The sequence below is a fragment of the Vicugna pacos genome, chromosome 24 (genome assembly GCF_048564905.1).
Source record: "Vicugna pacos chromosome 24, VicPac4, whole genome shotgun sequence".
Classification (NCBI taxonomy): domain Eukaryota; kingdom Metazoa; phylum Chordata; class Mammalia; order Artiodactyla; family Camelidae; genus Vicugna; species Vicugna pacos.
Genome location: NC_133010.1, coordinates 11,178,851 through 11,183,999, shown reverse-complemented (window position 1 = coordinate 11,183,999; position 5,149 = coordinate 11,178,851). Strand labels below are relative to the sequence as shown.

Sequence of the window (5,149 nt, the reverse complement as noted above, 5' to 3'; positions counted from 1 at the left end):
TGGGAAAGAAATACAATAACTGAGGAGCTGTGGAGGAACCGTTGTCTTGTGTGATGTTGGCAAAAGTGCACTCGGCTCAGAAGGTAAGCTTTGGATAAAACCTGAAGCCGGTAAAGGATGTTTCTCCTGCATATTTTAGCCCCTTCATTAGCAGTGAGGTAGAGGGGTGGGCTGAAGGCTTGCCTTGTGTTAGAGATGCGTAAACAAGAGACAAGGTTTGGGATACCACTGGAAAACCAAAGGACGTGGTTAATGGCAGAGACCAAGGAAAAGGTGGAGTTTCCTGCGTTTAAGAAAGTGTTGTGCAGCCTGGGAAAAGATTGCTTCTGCATGTAAGTTACTAATGTTGAAGAAAGCAGCCTCATGAAATTACCTCCAGGTCCACAGCCTCACATTTTCCTGTGCACTTCTCCGTTTTTTTTCCTTTCTTTTTTTCTTTTTTTTTTTTTAGTGGTTAATGCAATTTATATAACTTAAAAAATTTTACACAATTTCAAACTTACAGAAAAGTTGCAAAAGCAGTACAAGAAAAATTCCTCTACATTTTTACCCAAATTGGCTACTGATTAACATTTTTCCCTCCTTTGCTTTATTATCCATGTAATTTTATAAACATGATAATGCAGAAGAAAATGATTTGATAGTGGAAAGGAGGCCAGTGCTTGGAACTCTTCTGAGCCCACAAGTGCCCCATCCCAGGGAATTAACCAATGCAGTGCTGGGGTCACTCCCCATCCCCCCAAAAAACAAAAAACAAGGCAACCCATTCAGCTGAGTAAGGACAGAACATGTATATGTTTCTGGAATGATATCTGTTTAAAGCACGGAATAAGTGGGCATAAAGGACTGGCATTTGTTTATCTAGGAAACTTGTTTAAAGCTCTGGATAGCCAATGAGTTACTGACAGCTGAGAAAAGGAAATTGGCAAATCTTAGGGAAATAATCTCTGTGAGAAGAGTCATATTCATGGCCAAAGCGTGAGAGGCAGAGGAATTTTGAAAAGCTCAGGATGGAAATCACAGCCCCTCCATGGAGACAAAGACCCTCCCTCCACTCCCCACTCTCCTTTCCCAGCTGTCTCAGCCCCAGCCTCGCCCACAGTCTGGCTTGGGGATTCTGCAAGGCCCTTTCCTATCAAATGATGATAAAGAGGACATTTAAATTTAGGATAGGAAAACACGGCAAAAATCAGGGAATAAATGTCCAAGAATGCCCTTGGGGTAAATGCGTGATGCACCTTCTAAAAAGCCCCACAGCTCTAAGCCTATGATTATGGTCCTGAATTCTGTTTGGTTTTGGCGAGTTTAACTCTGGCCACTCACTTCTATGCAGGGTGGATGTTTTTCAAGTTCAAAGTGAAAACTCTGCCTTTTATCTTTCTTATGAGGTTTTTCTGGTCTTCACCTGGCATTCATGTGCTTCTGGCAACAGACACTTCTGTCCTCTGCCTCGTTCCATTGTGACTCAGCCCAACTAAGTACATGCCAATGCTTTGTGGGTGCTTTAATTAGCTTTGGGGGGAAAAGTAATTATACTGTGGTGATAGTCTTTTAAGAAGCCGGAGAGCTCTAGGACATCTTTCCTTCTCTGGGGCTATAGGCAAAGCACCAAGAAATCTAGAGGTCTCTTCTTTGATGAAGCCCCTCAAATTGTATGCAAGCCTTTTGTGTACATAAGGGGTGCTTTCAAGAGAGAGGATGTCAGTAGCTTTCACCTGTTTCCCAGAGAATTTCTTGACCTCATAAAAGGTTGAGAATCCTGAACCTAAGATTTATTGCATGAAGGAATGGAAGAAAATTAATAAATGAATAAAACGGCTATTGCTGTCCATTCAGTTTCTATTTTTCTCTCTCTCTTCCCTTAACAGAAGCAGTGGGGATTGAACCCAGGACCTCATGCACTTCAAGCATGAGCTCTACCCACCACCCCCCTCCATTCAATTTCTGATCCCCACCCCTATTCACATACACACACTTGGCTCCTTTTTCATCAATAGTTGGTCATGATTGTTCTGAGCTCTGTCTTGGGGGTTCAGCCAGCTCCTTTCAAACCACACACAAGTCAACCGCTGGTCTGCAGACCCACATTCCCTGGGAGAAATATTCCGGGAAATAATTGGCTTCATCTAACACAATCCTTGACCTTGTGTACAAAAACCCCTTGAGCTGTGGGTGGGAAATTCTCAGGAAAGTGCAGCGACTCCTACATAAAGTCAGAAAGAGAAGGAACACTCTTAGATGGAAGTGGTTAAAAAAGTGGGGGCAGCCTGCTGGGCACCTCTCCTCCATGCCCAGCCTGAGCTTCCTGACAGCAGCCCTACCCAAAGGCTGGCCCAAACGCCTGATATTTATAAACAGACTCAAAGACACACACACACCAACACACACCCCACCATCACCACCACCACCATCAACTTCACCCACCACCTTCTGAGGCCTGCCAGCTCTTGTAGACACTTTTGTTCATTCAGTTAGCCAGCACTTTGGAGGCCCAATTATGTGCCAGGCACTAAACAGGTTTTGAGAATCAAAGCTTAGTAAGCTTGGAGTCTGATAAGACGGCAAACAGACAATCACAGGGAGGTTGCGGTGCAGCCCCGCAAGTGCTATCACCAAAGCAGAACCAGGGTCCTGGCAACGCACAGCTGGAGAGGCACACTCATGGGAACTGGAGGGGCTCTCATCACTCCTCCCCCCGTTATGCATTCACCATGTGAACCTGGCCCTGGAGTGCTGCCACCCCGAGGCCCTGGATGTGACCCAGGAACACTCAGATGGGCAGAGCAGGTGCTAATGGCGGGCGTCACCATCATATGATGGTGGCGGCTGCCCAGAGTATGGGACTGCACCCTCTGCCCTCCCTTCACCAGTCTGGTGCCTGCACTGCCTGCTGTGCTCTACTCTGTCCGACTCCAGCCTTTCCAAGTCCACCACATTTGAACCTAACAACCACATGGGCAAAAGATATGAACAACCAACCCACATGCTGATAATGAGCTACCCAGGGCCACTCGTTGTAAAAACAAGGCAAATTAAAGCAATACCAAAAGCTGGGTAAATGTTTTACAGATGGCTAAAATCCAGCACTGATGAGGATGTGGGGAAATGCACTTTTCATACATTGCTGGTGAGGGTATGAAATATAATCTTTTCGAAAAATACTCTGGCAATATCCAATAAAATTAGAAATACACATCACCTTTGACCCAAGAGTCCCACTTTGGGGAATTTATCCTGTAAGAATAAAAGCACCAGATATACACAAAATGTTATGATAAATCACAGAGAAAAAAAATGTGAAAAAAAAAGAATAAAAGCACCAGCATTGTTTATCATGGAACAGGAAAATAAAACTGGAAACATCCTAAATAGCCATGCTGGAGGAATGGCTGGCTAAATTATGATATCTGTACCAAGGAATATTGCACAGCCATGAAAAAGAGTAAGTTATATTTATACGTATTTGCCTAGAAACATACCAACGGTAATTTATTTAGAGGAAGGGGATAAAAGACACTATGGAGAAATGTATAGAGAAGAAGCTTATTCTTGAACAAAAATATAAGGGAAAAACCCACATACATTTCCATAAATACACACACACATACACATACACACAAACACATTTGAGCAGAGAGAAAGATGTAGAGAGTTACAAATCAAACTGTTCAGATTAGTTACCTCAAAGGGTACTACCAGAGGCAAAGAGAAGATTAATTGAGTTTTTCTTAATACATCTCTGTTTTATAATACTTGCTACAAAGAACACAATTTTTTTGGTAATTAAAAAATTTCTAGTTAAGGTTGGGGGTGTAGCTCAGTGGTAGAGGGTGTGCTTGGTGTGCATGGGGTCCTGGGTTCAAACCCCAGTGCCTCCATTAAGAGAAAAAATATTTTTAAAAATAGTTTGTTAAATAAAAATCTGTATGTTTAAAAAAATTCTAGTTAAGAGAATGAGAAGAAAGGCCACCAAGTGGGAGAAAATATCTGCTGAAAATATATCTGACATAGGACTGTTAAAGAGAACACTTAAAACTCAACAATAAGAACCAAACAACCTGATTAAAAAATAAGCAAAAAATGTGGACAGGTATCTCACCAAAGAAGATATAGAGATGGCAATTAGGCTTATGAAAAGATGCTCAACATCAGGGAAATGCAAATTACAATGAGATAACACTACACACCTATTGGAATGGCCATAATCCAAAATACTGACAACACCAAATGTTGGCAAGAGTGTGGAGCAACAAGAACTCTCATTCATTGCTTGTGGGAAAGCAAAATGGTACAGCTGCTTTGGAAGACAGCTCGGCAGTTTTTTACAAAACTAAACATACCCTTACCAAATGATCCAGCACACCTTGGTATTTCCACCCAAACAAGTTGAAGGCTTATGTATACACAAAAGCCCACATGGAGATGTTTATAGCAGCTTTATTCACAATTGCCAAATTCTGGAAGCAACCAAGATGTCCTTCAGTAAGTGAATGAATATGTCAGTTGTGGTTCGTCCAGGCAATGGAATATTATTCAGCATTAAAGAGAAGTGAGCTATTAAGCCATGAAAATGGAGGAAACTTAAATATATATCACAAGTGAAAAAAGTCAGTCTGAAAAGGCTACATACTGTATGATTCCTGCTATGGTAGTTCCCCTTACCTACATTTTCACTTTCTATATTCCCAGTTACCCAAGATAAACCAAGGTCTGAAAATATTCAATGGAAAATTCCAGAAATAAACAATGCGTAAGTTTTAAATTGTGCACCATTCTGAGTAGCATCATGAAATCGGGTGCTTTCCTGCTCTATCTTTCCTGGGACGTAAGTCCTCCCTTTGTCCAGTGTATACACACTGCAGACACTACCCATCTATCAGAATAGGAAGAAAACATATATAGGGCTTGGTACTATCCACAGTTTCAAGTATCCACTGGGGGTCTTGGAACGTATATCCCACAGATTAACAGGGACCACTATATGTGACATTCTGGAAAAGGTGAAACCATGAAGACAGTAAAAAGATCAGTGGTAGCCAGGAGTGGGGCTGGGGTAGGAGGTGGAAGGAATGACTAGATGGAGCACAGAGGATTTTTAGGGCAGTGAAGCTATTCTGTGCAATACTCTTATAGTGGATACACGTCATTA

At 42.1% G+C, this 5,149-nt stretch overlaps 1 non-coding gene across 1 annotated transcript; it reads left to right on the top strand.

Moving 5' to 3' along the window:
• Positions 1-3,806: 3,806 nt before the first annotated feature.
• On the top strand, positions 3,807-3,878 carry TRNAT-GGU (transfer RNA threonine (anticodon GGU)). The gene has a single exon. It is a non-coding gene; the product is annotated as a tRNA-Thr (tRNA).
• The last annotated feature ends 1,271 nt before the right edge of the window (positions 3,879-5,149 follow it).